The following is a 17602-nucleotide window of genomic DNA, read 5'->3' on the forward strand; positions in this document are numbered from 1 at the left end:
CCCAGAAAGGTCTATTGTATTTTTTTTAACAGCTTTATTGAAATATAATTTACATACCATAAGATTCACTCCTTCTAAATGTACAATTTTTTAATTCATTTACTACATTGTGTAAATACCTACATAACTAGCTTTATAGCATTTTAGCATTCCAATAAGATCTCTAGAGCCCACCTCTGGCCCCTGGCAACCACTGGACAGCATTTAACTTTTTGTCTCATATTTGCCTCAGAAAGGTGTATTCTTATTCTTCCCATTATCTCCTACCCTTCTTCCTCCATTTTACCCTGGTTGACCTGCAGGTGGGTGGTAGGACCTTCTGACCAGTTACCTGGGATGCTAGGCCATAGGAGCACAAGAGCTATGGGTATCATTTAGAGGGGTGACCTTACTTGCTAGGCTGGTTCAAGTGGTTCCTACCACTTAATGGGAGAGTTCGGGCCTCTTCTGTAAATCTTAGTTGAAAGAGCTTGGTTTGATTCCTGATGCTGGTACTGTGTTGCTGTGACTTTGAACAAGTCAGTTATTCTGAGCCTTAGTCATTCAGTTCCAGCACAGCATGTAGAAGCAAATAGATTTTTTTTCTTTTCTTTCTTTCTTTTTTTTTTTTTTTTTTTGGTGGTGGTGGTACTAGGGATTGAACCCAGGGATGCTTAATCACTGAACCACATCTCTAGTACTTTTTTTTTTAAACCTTTATTTTATTTATTTATTTTTATGTGGTGCTGAGGATTGAACTCTGGGCCTTATGCATGCTAAGTGAGCGCTCTACTGCTGAGCCACAACCCCAGCCTCCTCCCTAGCACTTTTTAAAAATAATTTTAAAAAATTTGAGACAGGGTTCGCAAAGTTGTTTAGGGCCTCACTAAGTTGCTGAGGCTGGCTTTGAACTCTTGATCTTCCTGCCTCAGCCTCCCAAGCCGCTGGGATGACAGGTATGAACCATCATGCCAGGGTGCACCTAAAAGATTCTTGAAGTTCATTTACTTAGTGAATAAATGAACAAATGAATGGCTCCCCATCTTTATTAGGGGGATGATAGTGTCATCACAAGTATATTTTGGGGTACAAACCGGCACAAGATACTGGCTGCAGCAGAGCTTTGTGAACTCCTAAGATTTCTAAACCTAAAGACGTGAGGAAGAAGAAAATGCCATGGAGCTGATGGTGATGGGACAGGATGCAGGATGGAGGCCTGGGAGAGGTGGACCAGTGGGGTGAGCCAGGGCCCAGTGGTGAGAACATCAGCTTTCAGGTCTCTATCTACTAAGGAATTCTGCAGGAAAGGCCTATTGCTCTTCAGACTCTCTCTGGGGTGCCCCATTTAAAACCCCAGCATGCTCAGGGTTATCTCTTGAATATTAATTGCCTCCATAGGAGATCCAGAGCTTTATCACCAGCTTCCTCTGGTTCCTGCTGTGAGAGGCAAAAGCCCTGCTGCATCTCCATCCTCCCAGCTGCCCGTGGCCTCCTTCAGCCTCCTGGAGCTCATCCCCTTCCTCAGGACCGGCTTCCTGCCTTGAACCTGCCTGGCATGGATATCCCTCTGGCTCCTCAAGGCTTCCAGCCCTCTAAGGATGCAATGTCAGGGACAATGGACTTACTTTGACATTACTGCCAGGTGCCCCAGGCCATCTCACATAGCATGGGCAGAATCTCCATCTTCACACTCAGTGCCCAGGGCTGGTTCCCCTCAGTGAGTCTGGCCACATCTCTCAGCGATGGGTTCCCTGAGGCTGGAGCAAGAGGCAGCCGGCTTAATCCCTGAAAAACTCCAATTCAAATCCTAAGAAGGTAAAGCTTGTCTTTGGCAGCTCTGTGCCATTCTAATTGTCTTACTTTAGGATGTGAGAGAAGAGAAAGAGGCTGAGGGACAAAGGCCAGATGAGCAGGAGGGGGTCAGCTAACCTGAGTTCCAGGCAGGCAAAGGGTGCCTGAAGGATCCCCTGTCCTGTGACATTCCAGCAGTGTCATTCCTGGCCTGCTAAGCAACCCAAAATCCAACACAGCATGTTCTCAGGGCTGGAACTGTTTTATTTCTTCTCTATTTATTAATGAAGTCGCTAGACTGACTTCTTAAAAGAACCACTTTGAACACCTGTGAATTCTACGAAGTTCAAATTTAGGAAAATCTCATCTGTAGGGCTTAGGTCCTCTGAGCCATTGGCTATTTATAATTAATATTAATGAAAGATCGTTGACAAATTTATTGTTTAGCTGACATGTATTGCCAAACCCCAAAGGGGTTATTTTAAGATCTAAAGGATTTGCATGTACTTGGTAGTTATGTTGAAGAGAATAAAACTTTCTGGGTATAATCAAGATTTCTTAATTTTTTTTTTTTTTTTTTTTTTTGTAGTACAGAGATTGAATCCAGGAGTGCTCTACCACTGATATATATCCCCAGCCCTTTTTATTTGTTGAGACAAGGTATCTCTAAATTGCCCAGTTTGGCCTCCAGCTTGCAATCCTCCTGCCCCAGCCTCCCAAGTAGCTCCGATTCCAGGTGTCCACCACTTCACCTGACCAGATTTCTTATATGAGAACCCAAAGACCCATGGGCAATGTCTGCCTTAAACCAGCCAAAAACCAAAAAAGGAACTGAACTGGGTGTGCCACTGTTACTCGTTGACATTTAAAAATAACTCCTTTAATCCAAAATGAAGCAGTAGCTGGGATGTTGCATGAGGGTCCAGGCCCCCGCTCATCCACTAATTGGCTATACTTTATTGGCTGCTTGTAAAATTAGGTTGTCTAACCATTTGACCTGCTATCCCTCTCCTCGGTCTATACCCAAAGGACTTAAAAACAGCATAGTATAGGGACACAGCCACATCAATGTTTATAGCAGCACAATTCACAATAGCTAAACTGTGGAGCCAACCTAGATGCCCTTCAGTAGATGAATAGATAAAAAAAATGTGGTATTTATACACAATGGAATATTTATTATTCAGCAATAAAAGAGAATAAAATCATGGCATTTGCAGGCAAATGGATGGAGTTAGAGAAGATAATGCTAAGTGAAGTTAGCCAATCCATAAAAACAACAAATGGTGAATGTTTTCTCTGATTAAAGTGACTGACTCATAGTGGGGTAGGGAGAGGGAGCATGGGAGGAATAGATGAATTCTAGATAGAGCAGAGGTGTGAGAGGAAAAAGGAGGGGGCAGGGGGTTAGCAATGATGGTGGAATGTGATGGACATCATTATCCAAAGTACATGAATGAAGACATGAACTGCTGTGAACATACTTTATATATAAATAGAGATATGAAAAATTGTGTTCTGTATGTGTAATGAGAATAGTGATGCATTCCACTGTCATGTATTTAAAAAATAAAAGCAATTAAAAAAATTAAATTGTCTAGCTATAAGAGCTTGTTTTTTGGGAGTCTGCAAGTCCAAGAAGCACTGCAAAGATTGGGAGAACAAGAATGTTCCAAGACTTAGTAAATAAAAATAACAAAATCTTTGCACTTTAAAAATTTGATTAAGGGAACGAACACTCAAAGGTAGAGAGAAAAGTATGATGATTTTCCATATGTTTAGCCTGTAGTTGTAACTATTTTGTTTTCTCATCAATATTTATATATCTGTATATTTCTGAAGTATTTATTTTTTTGTTGAAGTATTTGCATATGTGTGTGTGTGTGTGTGTGTGTGTGTGTGTGTACACACACATGCACGCATGCTGCTGCCATGAATTGAACACAGGGCCTTGCATATATTAAACAAACCCTCTGACACTGAGCCACATCCCTGGCCCTATTTTTTGAAGTACTTTAAAGCAAAGGTTCTTTGAGAAGTTAGAGCGATCCCAAGAATCACTAAACAGTGGATTCCCTCAGATCCCAGGGCTGTAGCTATGGCCCTGGCCTTCCTATTCTGACCTTGTAGCAGGCCTTGATGGAGTGTCCATTGCCTCTGGTCCCAGAGCCAGGGCCAGGAATCCGAGGAGAGTCCTGTCCAGAGTTATGTTGTCTCATATTCCCAAGAACATACCTAGGGTCGGCTTGCCTCCCACCTGCTTCAGGAAGTCATGTTCTCTCTGGAAATGTCCCAGATACTGACAGAAGAAATGGGTCCTCTCAGGGCAGCTCCTTCCAAATCCCGCAGATGTAGGATTTAAGAGCACAGCCCTGGTGCCAGACTGTCTTGGTTCAAACTCCAGCTCGGCCTCTTCCTAGCTCTATGACCTTGGGCAAAATGACTTCATCTCCTGTGCTTTGGTTTCTCCAGTTATTAAATAGAGGTTATTCCCTACCTTTAGAGTTGATGAGAAGGTTAAGGGATCTAATAGGTGTAAAACATTAAAAGTATTCATGGTACAGGACACGTGCTATTTGAGAGTTGACTATCCTTATTAAACATTTATTTTCCTGATATTGTGGAAATTTAAGTTGTGTCCGGCTTTTTGCTGTCTTTAGGATGTTTCAGGAAACATTATCATATGATTCATTGAACACATATACAGGAAGGAGTTCCTCTGAGCCAGGGCATACCCTGGGGAGTGGGACTGCAGGGATGTGGGGTAGCCCACCCCTAGCTCTCTGGGGTGATGATGCCCAGTTGCTCTCCAAGTGTTTTGACTGATTTGCACTCCTGAGTCCATGAGCATGCCTGGGGCTCACGCCCTTATGGATTCTTGCAGTCATTTTTGTGTATTACTTTTGCTTAAATTTTGTTTATTCTCTCTTCCCTTTTACTCAAATGTTCCCATCTATTTATTTGTATCTTAGTATGTGCTTTTGTAAGCATCGTTTTATCCACTCTCCCTCCTTCTATTGAATGAAGTAACATATAAATGCATAAAAATTCAACAGGCTTCCACAGAATGAAGCACATACTGTATACGAGCTCCCTTCTGCTCCCGCCTTTGACCTAAAGGCTTTGTGGCTCTCAAAATTAAGGTAACGATCAGTAGTGGCGAACCCTGACTGAGAGCTTACTGTCTAATAGGTGCTCTCTGTACATTTTCTCCCGTCTCACTGCAAAACCATGAAATAGGATTATTCCCAGAACCTTGATTCCAAGGAGGCATTCTGATTCCACGGTCTATTATTTTAACCATAGGGCTGAACTGTGGGGTGACGCAGGCTGCACCCTGCACAACTGGCACCATTTGCTCAGACTACAGTGTGAATGGCACTCCTTGGGATTGTACGAAGCAGTGGCCCTGGCCTTCTGCTAAGCAGGAGCTTAAAGAAAATGCTTAAAAATGGCTGGCTTAGAAGATAAACCGCACGATGGAGGAATCTTTCTGCTCTGGATTTATAGGACTTTCTTAAGGTCATGGTTCTTCATGTTTTAAAAGCCTGTTGGCATGAGAGCCCTCCTGCCTATAAAAACATTTGTTTAGGAAAGGAGAACCCAGCATGGGCCCTGCTCTGACCCCAGCCATGTCAGGGCACAGACTCGGCGGCTGTTGCTGGCTTTCTCCGTTGGCCACCACAGACTTATTGAGCAATATATTATGAGTGTGCCTCACTCTGATGATGTGTTATGGATAAATCATTAAGGAGGCAGCTCACTGCGGTGATGTATTGGTGTAATAGATCATCAGAGTGAAGTCTTCTCCCGACGTACGGGCTGGCTCAAAGGGTGGTGTCATTCAGGGAAGAATTAGCCCAGCGGCAGATCTGGCTTAATTACAGGATAAAAGGTTTGTGAATGATAGGCTGAAGTCTGCAGCACCAGCATTTTGATTCTTGATGTAAAAATATAATTGGGCTTCCCGAGAGAATTTTTGATTATTTTCAAACAGCCTCCCGCTTTATCACAACAGCACAACTTGCCATGTGGCTGCGGGGATACCTTTTATCAGGGGAGATCGCCAGTCCCCTTCCACATCTGAATTATTGTCCTCCTTTCAATTTGTAGGTCACGGAATGAGTTAAGGGAGATAAAATCCAGGAGGCCTGCCTTTCAGGCCTTTAGAATAATGTCCTTAGCAACTGGGCCACTAGAACCAAGTGATTTATTCAAATTGTCATTAACTAAGGCGGTGGTTCTCAACTAATCAACCAGATCTGTGAGCACGTGTGCAGGAGAGAGGGGCACGGTGTGTCAGGACATCAGGATCTTAGGGGTAATAATGTTTATTGAATGCTTAACAGGTACCTACCATTGTGCTAACGTCTTTACGTGTATTATTTAATCTCACTTAATCCACATGACAACATTGCGAAACAGACATTATTATTATTATTGTCCTCATTTTCCAGGTGAGAAAATCAGCCGAGAGCTGGCTTCATTGGCTGATGTTGCATAGCTGCTCAGTGCACCTGATGCTGCAGGTGATTCTCAGACACTTGTCTTTCCACCCCGAAGCCCCCCTTTCTTGGAGGCAGAGCTTCTGTGAACTCCAGATCGCAATCAACACAATTAAAGATTCATTTGTTGAAAACTTGATTATTTTATTTTAAGACACATAAATCAAACTTTAGGTGTTCCGTAACATCTGTTTTTAGGGTTCCCAAATTTGATGCAGGTGATTCTTTCTTGAGAAGCTTGTAGATGAGGCTTCTTAGCAATGGCAGGTGAAACTATTGGGACCAACTCTCTACTGGAGACAACTATAAAATTGCATAAAATATTTTCAAGATCTTCCATAGTGTTAAGTTGCTCATAAGACAGTAAGAAATGACTAGGTTAACAGAGAAAAGGAAGAGCAAGAACCGGAGAGGGGAATGGGTATGCAAGTTGCTTCTCTTTGAGCCTGGGTGGGCTGAAGGGGTTGCAGCCTGGCTGGAAGAGAAGGCACAGACAGGAGACAGCCACAAGGAAAGAAGCACCTCTGTACAGTAAACTGGGCCCCAGGGTGGTACCATACCCACACTCTTCAACCTTAAAAATGTAAATCATAGGTCAGTGACTCAGGAGGCTGAGGCAGGAGGATGTCAGGCTTAAGACTGGGTTTGGCAACTTAGTGAGACCCTTAAGATAAAATTTTAAAAAGGCTGGGGATGTACCTCTGTGGTAGAGCTCCTCTGGGTTCAATCCCTGGTACCTTAAAAAACAACAACAAAAAACAAACTCAAAAATGAAATTTTAAAACATTGAAGAAAATATTCAATGTGATATATTTAGTATGAAACATAAGTGACTATGATGTTATAATGTGTAGAAGAAATTGCTGAAAATCCTTTGGGTCCTGGAGGAGGACAGCATGGTTAAGAACATGAGCTCTGCATTAGATGAGACTCGGTTGGGGTTCCAGCTGTGACATTTTGCAACTTGCTTAACTTCTGCAGGCTTCAGTTTGCTCATCTGCCAAATGAGGATGATATAATACTGCCCCTGCTTCAGAGGGTGGGAAGGAACAAGTGATCCTTAAGTATGAGATTCACCCCTGTGATTTTGGCTTCTTGGAACAGCATGGCTGCGTCCAGGAGAAGTTGGCATTTGCATTTTGCTTGCATTTAAACCCAGGAAGGCCTTATGGAAAACTACTGGTTTCCTATGTGTAACTAGTCACCGTGAAAAGTTGATGAAACTTGGCTCCCGGGGACTAACTCAGAGCTGCCCAACTTGGGCCTTTACACTGAGCCTTTTGATAAAGATGCACTTACTCTGGCCTCTAAAATCAAGGCCATCTCCTTGTGAAGGGTAGAAATCTAGGTGAGATAAGATGGATAATCCTGCTTTGCAGAATTTATTAAAGATGTCCAGATTAAAAATTGGGTTGTCTGTCAATCAATCAACCGGTTTTCCACATTTTTCTCTGTCGTTTACTAAAAATACTCTTGTGTAACACTGAATCCTGTGGACCTCATAAATGCTAATAGCCCTTTCCCTTTTCTTCTGAAGGACAAGCTTGGTCCTGTTCTCTAGCAGAGGTCCCTGGATTTGTCCTTGTCTTACTAAGGCTTTAAGATTATTATTTAAAATTCTCTCCAGTCATATGCTTTCAAGTGGGGAAGAAGGGCACATGACTGGAAGTGACCAGTGAAGTGTGGCATAGGGTCCCCTGTTGATGACAGATTGCTGATAAGCCATCAGGGTCCCTTGACTCAAGGGCTGAGTCAGCATCATTTGGGTTTCCCTACAACCTGGTCTGAGCTTGGGGGATGTCTGAGGTTGGGCTCCCTGAAAACAGCTGGAAAGCTGTATGCAGAACATTATATAGGAGTGTTATATAGGATATGTACCTGCAAAGGGGTAAGGAGGGCAGGAGTGGGTAGAGGAAGAAGCTGCCCCACAATTTGCTTGGAGACCTCAGCTAATCCCACAGGGAGCTCTGGAGTTGGGATGGCCCTTCATGGTTGCCCTAAGGTAAGAGAGCTGGGTCTTCACACTCCGACCCCCATCAGCCAGTTGTTGACTGCCTGGACCCCCGCCTTAGCAGAGTATGTAGTTTGTGTAAAACAATTTCCACTGGAGGGAGGAAGCTCTGAGCCATTAGGAACCAGTATTCTGAGCAGCTGAGGGATAGGTATGTGGACCCTGAGAGGATCTAGTGGACAGTATCCATGACAACCACACTTGCAGCTACCCAGATCCACTTCCTTCTCAGTGACTGTGCCCCATCTCTGATGGCTATCTGTGTGGGGTTGTCTCTGTGTCATGTATTTTGTTGCATTAGTCTATAAGTCTGTTTTTATGCCAGTACAATGCAGTTTTTGCTCCTATAATTCTGTAGGATACTTTGAAATTTCAGATATTGTGATGCCTCCAGCATTGCTTTATTGGCTTATAATTGCTTTGGCTATTCTAGGTCTTTTATTCTTTCAAATGACTATTTTAGGACTTTTTTTCTACTTCTCTGAAGAAAAACAGTATTTTCATGAGTAGAAGAAATACTTTGAATATATATACTTGACAAAGGTTAACATCCATAATATACAAAGAGCTGCTACAAACCACTAAGAAGAAATATAGATATATGACCCAGGGTGACAACCTAACAATTTACAGAAGAAATACATGATGTGATATATAAATCACAAAATGATATTCCATCTCAGCAGCAACAAATCAATATAAATAAAAGCAAACCAAGATATATTTTCCTTATTAAAATTGACAAAATTAAAGAGATGGCTACTATTCAGTGTTTGGAAGGATACAGACAAAAAGGCATACATACTGGTGAAACCAAAACTTCCTATAACTTATTTTTAAATTTGTAGTTGTAGCTGGACAGAATGCCTTTATTTATTTTTATGTGGTGCTTAAGATAGAACCCATAGTAATCAGGCCCACCTTCATAGGAAAGGATCCTAAAGACAGAAGAAAGGCCCAGAGAACATATACCACATGCTAGACAAGCACTCTGCCACTGAGCTACAGCCCCAGCCCTTCTGTATCATTTTTAAAGAAGAATTTGACAATTGCATTTAATTTTAAATGAATTTGCCTTTTGACTCACAAATTAATATTGTTGGGTTTTATCATATGGAAACCTTCTTTCAAGAGAGAAGAGATGTATGTCTAATTATGTTTATTCAATATTGTTTGTTATAGAAAAACAATGCAAATAATCCATCAGGATAAGAAAGGTTGGATAAAGTTGTGAAAAATCCCTAAAATGGAATGTTGTTAAAAAGAATAGCTGTACAGACATGGAGCTGTGTTCACAACAAGCTGTTAGTTTATTGATTGACTGATGGCAGTGCTGGGTCTCAGCATGCCAGGCACAAGCAACTTACCACTGAGCTGCACACCCCTGGCCACACTGTTAGTTAAAAAAAAAAAAGTAAATAATAACACTTAAATCAAATGTCTATTTTTAAAAAATATTAAAAAGAGTAAAATAGTATTTTTAAATACAAGCTATTATTTATTTAAGCTAAATTTATAACTGCTTAAAAAGTAAAGAGTGTCTGCATCTCCCTATTCCCATCACCTGGATGCAGCAATTTTTAACTCTTAGCTATTCTTTTTCCATTTCTTTGTTTTTTCCACCCATGGATTGCTTTGAAATAAATCCCAAAGAGCCTATAGTAATCAGGCCACCTTCACAGGAAAGGATCCTGAAGACAGAAGAAAGGCCCAGAGAACATATACCAATTTGATGTCGGTGCTCATCCCTGACCATTAAGATACATAGTGAGAAAGCTCAACCGTCCCTTTTATTTAAATAGAACCTCCTTTTAAGATTTAAAAACAGGAAACAAAATTATTGTTAGTTGGTTTAAAAAAAATTCACCGAAACTCTTTTATGGGTTGGTCTGGGATTAAACTTGAATATGTAACTAACGCTTAACGGTATCCAGTTGGTCAAGTTTCTGACGGTTTTGTTATAGCCTTTACAAGTTGTGTTTGTGGTATGGAAATTATACTATAGAGAAGCTCTTACAAATCCATGTGTAATTTATGACCATTTCATGGAATTAGCTTGACAGCTCAGATGCAATTTCCAGAGGAAGAATTTGATTGGATCACCTTGGGTCCCCTGTTCACTCCTGGCTTAATCACCTATGGCCAGGGAGGGGGTGGCGGGGGGATGTCAGAAAGGGCAGGTGACTGTGAATTTGGCAGATGTTTCATTAAAAAAAAAAAACAAACTTTTTCTACATGTCTACCTGGCATTTCCTTCCTTGATGTTGACTGACATAATGCTTCATGCAACCAGCAGCAAGAATGTGGAGAGAAGAGCAAGGTAGAAGCACAGAGAACTCTGGGTTCCAATTGATGAGTGGTGATTTGTGGTTTTTGTTGGTTTGTTTGTTTTTGTGCTGGGGATTGAATCAGGGCCTGTGCCTGGCCTGTTAGTCATGGGCTCCACCACTGCACTATATTGCCCCAGCCCCCCAGCTGTGATTTTGAGGAGGACCCTTGCCTCTGAGTCTGGAGGGTTCTGAGGAGAAAATGAATTATGGGTGAACAGCAGTGAGTACATGCCTGGCAAAAGCAAGCCTCTTCATCCTAGGGCGTGAGCCTGTCTTCTCACCCAAGGACATGTCCCCGGAATGTTCTGGTTGGGAGCCTTGGAGTTGCCACAACACCAACCCGCTGCTGCAGAGGCCTTTGGCACAGGCCTCCTCCTTTGCCTCCCAAGCTCCGAGGGCAGGACCAGGCACGGTCCCAGCCCATGAAGCACTGTTTTCACAACAGGGCTTCTGGGCTCTTCCCCAGTGACCTTGCAGTTCAGCCCCCGGGGTGTTCCTCACAGGCCTAGCCTCCACTCACCCCCATCTCCTCTCACCACAGGCCTCTCCGCAAACCCACTCGGATATGCACTAATGCCATTATCTTCCTGAAATTAAAATCAAGCCTCAACCTATAATGTTTCACGGAGAGGGAATTGGGGTTATATATTCCTGCGTTGAGCAGTATTCTATTTCAGTCATAGCATTTAATTATGATTGGTATGTTAGTGCCCACCGGAGCATAACAAATTGTCATTATGTTATTCTGCTGAGTCTAATTTAATTGGCAAGTTGTCACAAAAGCAATTATCCATCATTTATTTTGTTGCCATAACCACATCTCGAAGAGCACCTGCTGTCTGTGAGGAGAAATGAGCCACAGTCTCTCAGCCCTGGATCCAGGCCACTTATCTGACACAAAGACATTGCTTCCCCTTCTGATTTAAAAATATGTTCCTCATTTCCTGCTGCGGTTGCCTGAATCCTCCTGGGGGAGCCTCAAAGTGCCAAAGGAAATTCACGGGCTGTGAAGTCGCCTGGGGCCCCACCGGGAGGCGAGAGGCCTGCCCTTCCCTGTCAGGTGTGGGTGGGAGGCTGCGGGAGGAAGCGGGCCCGTGGAGGGTTCCTGATTGGGTCCGGTTTTGCTAGGCCAGCTGCTTCAGAGGCCACCTCACTGATAGATTTATAAATATTTGTGGCTCTTTCTTTCCTGAGGCATGCCCCATGATCGCTCCCTGGGTGGTAGGATTGTTTGGCTGTTTCACAGAGAACCTAAGGCCCAGGGCCCTGAAGGCCCCAAGTCACAGGGGAAGTTTGGGTAAAAGCCAGAACTACAGTTGAAGATCTCCAAAGTCCAAAAGCTTTTTCCAGTCTTTGGGTCAAATACTTTCAGTCTCCACTGAGTGACCTTTAGGCCTGTCAGAGTCCCACACTGTGCTTCTGAGTGCTGGAGAACATTTCTCTGTCCCCTTAAGGACTAGACTTAATGACCCTATTTCATGTAGAGGCATCCGTCTGGGGTGGAGGGGGGAGAAGAGGAAAAAGGGCGAGGAAAAGGTCACCGGACTGGGTACACTATGGAGCCTGGAACAGCGACAGTCCTATCTCCCTGGATGCTCCGTTTCCAGACTCTTCAGGAGGCCCAGTGACCCCCACCCCTACCTAGCCACCTCTCTACACTTGGATGCGTCCCCCCACACCCAAGTACAATGAGACTTTTTCCAGAGGGGAGGCAGAGGCAAACAGAGTCATTACATGTTTTTGTTTTTTGTTTTTTTTTTTTCCTTCCCAAAAACCGGAAAGATAGTCAGTCCTAAGGGAAGCTGAAGCCTTAGGCCAGTCTCTGTCCTGTGGACTGGAAGCAGGTGGGGAAATTACCGATCTTTTTTTTGCTTCCAGTCTGCTCTTATTAGCACAGTCAACAGGGGACTCATTAAAAACAAAAACAAAACCAAACAAACCCCCAAACTCCAACAACAACAACATCAACAACAACAAAAAGAACAAGCCAAAAAAACCTACCACTCTATTGCAGGGGAAGACAAAGAATCAAACCTTTAAATAAACCAGTTTTTCCCACTGGGTCAGTCATTGGCAATTCCCAGGCCACCTATGTGGGAACATTGGAAAATTACCAGCTTCCTAAACTGGCAGGCCATTTCTTGCAACTTAAACAACACCATCAACAACAACACCAAAAAAAAAAAAAAAAAAAATCATTGCAGTTGCTGATAAAATAAGCTAGGGATTGTGTCAGGATCCTCCCTCCTGGACCAGCATTATCCCTCATGAATGTTCCTTGTTGAGAAGTCACTCCTGCTACTGTTAGTACCACATCTGGGGGTCTTTGCTCCTGGAGGCCCCACTTGAGTTTGTGGTGCGGGAACTTAACCAGTTGATGTTGGAGCAGGATCAAGTTTGATGTGTAGGGAGGAGCTGTGCATGAGGCCCCTGTAGGGCCTGGCTGTGTCAGAGGGTGGTGTTCCCTTGCATCATGAGTGGGTGTGTCAATTAGTGCAAACTGTGGAAAGTCAGTTGGCTAAATGAGTAAAGGGCCATAAAATACGTGCATCATCTTGACCCAGGAATTCCACTTGCATAAGCAAATTGCTTCAAAAACAGAACGATGTTTGCTTTGGTGTTACTTATAATAGCAAAAGCAGAGGCCATGCTACAGAACAAACTCGATTTGGAGCACATGGATATTGCTAGACTTTCATTTTTGTTTTCCGGGTGGGATGTTGATGCACTAAGAACTCATTATGTAATTTTGTTAAGTAAGCTCTGATTGAGCACCTCAGTAACATGGTGTGGATGTAAAAACATACGAGACACATGCCCAGAGAGGCCCCTCCAACGTTAGTTTCCAGTTTCTGTGGTAAACAAATTACTTCCAATTTTGTGGCTTAAGCAATATAAATTTATTATCTGATGGTTTTGTAGGTCAGAAGTCTGAAAGGATTAAAATCAAGATGTTGATGGGCTGTTCTGCTTCTGGAGGCTCCAGGGGAGGATCTCTTTCCCTGCCTTGTCCAGCTTCTAGAGCCCGTCTTCATTCCTTGGCTTGTGGCCTCTTTTTCCATTTTTAAAGGCACAAGGACATGTCAGATCCTCATCACGCTGCTGCTCAGACTTTCTGCCCTAGTCATATTGCCTTCCAACTCTTTGCTTCTGCTCCTCCTCCCCTGCCTGTGTGTGTGTGTGTGTGTGTGTGTGTGTTTTGTGTTTTGTGTGGTGCTGGGGATTAAACTCAGGCAGGTATGCTTTACCCCTGAGCTATCCCTTTTTATTTTTTTATTTTGAGACAGGGGCTTGCTAAATTACTCAGGCTGGCATTGAACTTGAGACCCTCAGCCTCCTGAGTAGCTGGGATGACAGGAGTGAGCCACTGCAACCAGACAGTTTTTTAAGGATCCATATGGTGACATTGGGCTCACCCAGATAATCCAAGTAATCTCCCTGTTTTAAGGTCAGTTAACTAGTAACCTTAAATTCATCTGCAACCTTAATTCCCCTTTGACATGTAACGTGGCATATTCACTATTTCCAGAGATTAGAATACAAACCTCTCTCTCTCTCTCTCTCTCTCTCTCTCTCTCTCTCTCTCTCTCTGGTGGAGGGGGTGGTGCCTAATTCTGCTAACCACACTCCAGACCAGGAGCTCACAATTGAAGGGAAAAGACACATGAACACATCTTCAGGGCATATGTCAGCGTGCCATGGCCAGGCATCAGGATTTTGGGGGGTGGGTGCAACAGGCATATTTATACATAAGTCAGAAGTTATTTGATGGGCAGCTACATGCAGCCCAACTTGGTTTTCCTCCTCTTTCCAGCACAAACTCTCTGGATCACTTTATGCCCCCATCCTGTTGTTTCTTAATCACCCCATCCTCTCCTTTAGCCCCTAACCTTTGTCCATTTCCCCTTCCCCTGCTGCCTGACTGCTTTTTACTCTCTATCTCCCCACCCCCCCACCAAGATCCAGATAGAGTCCCACGTCTTCATGATTCTGTGCTACAATCCCCACCCCCAGCCCAGTGCTTCTAGAACCTGAAAATTCTCAATTACATAATATTCTACTGAGGCATAATTGCTGTCATGTGCTACTGTCTCAATTTCAGTGTGTTCTTATGTCACAGCTAGTTTTGAATCCCTCTAAGGTCAGGGACCATGTGTTATAATTCTGTCACCTTCCACATCACCTGGCTGGAGAAACATTTCTGAATGTGTTGAAGTTCTTCTTTGAAGAAATGATGTTAGACCCTGGGGACAGAAACGTATTCCAACAGGGGTCCTGCTCTAAAGGAGAGTTCGCTGTCGCGGATGTGACAGGCACTCTAGTTAATGTGCTAGTTCAGCTCACTGCAAGTCCAGGAAAGCTCTTCTGAGGAGGTGAGGCTTGAGCTGAGTTTTGAAGACTGAGGGAGAGTGGACTAGATAAGGGACTCGGGAGAAGGGCTCTATTCCAAGAGGAGGCGGAACATTTGAAGCAGCAGCAAACAGAGCGAATTCTGGAAAAGCCACTCGCCTCTCTCTCCACCAGATATGAGTATTATAGGTCAAGCATGATGGATAAGCTCTAGAGATCTGCTGTACAGCAGTATTCTACAGTTGATAAAAATGTATTGTACACTTGAAAAATCATTCACAGGCTGAGGATGTAGCTTAATGGTGGAGTGCTTGGCTTATGCGCGTGAAGACTCCGGGTTCGATCCCTGGCACTGCAAAAATAAGAGAAGTTGTCGAGAGGGTAGATCTCATGTTAAGTGTTGTTACTAATAGAATAAAATAAAATAATTGATTTAGAGGGGAAAAAAGAATTATTGATGCTAAATGCTGTTCAATTTCCTTTTCCCAGCCTCCCAGCAACAGCCCTCTGCTCTTTCTTTCACCTCTTCTCTACTCTGTAGGGATAATACTATATATTTTTTTTTGCATTTCCACATCTTTTCCCATTAAATTGGAAAAAAAAAAGCAGTGAAAAACTGACATTCACAAATGAAGCTGACAGAGAAAGGACAAAAATGATCAAGTCTCACTAAGTCAGAAGACCAATGACAATTCATATGACAGACAAGAAATAATATCCCTAATACATAACCTGCTAAAGAAAAAAAACTAAAAAAAAAAAAAAGACACAGGACACCAACATTTTACAGATAGAATACAAGTAGCCGATAAGCATATGAAAGACACTCGACTCTATGTAGTCAGGGAAATGTGAAATGAAACAACAATTAATACCTTTTTCATTCATCAGATAGGCAAAAATTAAAGATTGATAACATCCAGTGTCGTCAAGGACGTGGGTAAACAGGGGCTCTCATACATTGCTAATGGGTATTTAAACCCTTTTGGGAAAGCAGTCTGAAGGCGATTATTAGAATTAAAAAGGAGTGCAGCCTTTAGTCCCGCAACACCAATTTTGGGAATGTACTCCGTGGGAATAATGGCATCAGCCTACAGTTCTCTATTATACAGGTGTGTATCTTTACACACATACGCAATATTGTTTATTGCAAGACTGTACCTCATAGAAAAAGCAGGGTAGAATCTGAATTGTTCATCAATAGGTAAATGTGGGATAAATTCTAGTCCATGTATATTACAGAATGTTGTGGAGGTAGTGAAGAGTGAGCCCGACCCCCACACATTGACTGGGAGGACATCCCCAGATACCATGGTATCAATGAAGTAGCAAAAAGCACAAAAGCAGCGTCAAGGGCGATGTAATAGAGGGTGAGGGTGGGACAGACCTGACAGGATCGTTATTGTATGATTTAAAGATTCCCAAAGAGCCAGACACAGTGGCCTGTCATCCCAGAAGCTCAGGAGGCTGAGGCAGGAGAATCCTGAGTTCAAGGCCAGCCACACCAACTTAACGAGATCCTAAGCAATTCAGCAAGACCCTGTCTCAAAAAAATAAGAAGGGCTGGGGATGTGGCTCAGTGGTGAAGCACCCCCGGGTTCAATCCTGGGTACCAAATAAATAAATAATAAAAGATGTCAAAGAAAGATCTGGAAGGCCATGTGATTACCTGAAGGGATTGGGATTGGAGTGAAGGAAGGGGAGACAACAACTTAAAGGATCTGTATTGTTTGATTTACTACAACGAACACAGACTACTTGTACAATTACAAATATTAATAACTTGGAGGAAAAGGAGTGAGGAAAGCATTGGGCAGGGCCCCTGTGTTAGGGCTCAGGGTTGACCGGAGTGAGCAGGTCCCTGGTTCAGGCCTAGATGTCCTCCCCTCCCCGTCTTAGTTTCTTTTCTATTCAAATAAGCTAATTAAACAAAAGTTAAGATGACTTTCTTTTCTTGGTTAAGTGGGTTTAGATTCCAGGATAAAAACAGAGTCATTTACATATGTAGTGACCCTTTCTTTATACCAGTGAACTTCGGTAATAAATTAATTAGAGTCCCTCAGTCCTGAGCCGCCTCCCTGAGGACTTTCATTGGGTTCTGAACCAGGCCCAGGGTGCCGCACGGTGCTAGCGCCGTTGCACACTGCGGCTGGTGAGGCTGGTGTCAGCTCCAGGCATCTGAAGGCATTTGAACACTTTGCTCACATCTCCAAGGCTAAGCCAGTTAAATATCTGCCCGGCTGACCGAAGAGAATGCCATTTGCCTCTCGGCTCCCTGCTTCTCAGCTGCACTGGGGGAAACCCTTTCTTCTGAGCCTGAGCCACCCTGGAGGTCACAGTCACACGGTCACCATGGCAACTCCCTTCAGAGTATGACCATGGGGGCTGAGGAAAAGCGTAGGAGCCGTACCAGGCGGTCCAGGAGAAAGCCACTTTCACACTGAGGAATTTCAAAGTCTCAATTATTGGGTTGCTACATGGGACATTGCTTTATGTGGGATACGTTATTTCTGGAAAGTTGCTTTAGGTCAATTTTCGGGTAAGATTTTGTCATTTTATTTTAAACACATAAGTGGGACTCCCTATATTAAGAACCCTATTGCGGAATTTTGTGTGTGTGTGTGAAATGAAGATAA

The sequence above is a fragment of the Spermophilus citellus genome (genome assembly GCF_964194105.1).
Source record: "Spermophilus citellus genome assembly, chromosome: 17".
In the NCBI taxonomy this organism is placed as follows: domain Eukaryota; kingdom Metazoa; phylum Chordata; class Mammalia; order Rodentia; family Sciuridae; genus Spermophilus; species Spermophilus citellus.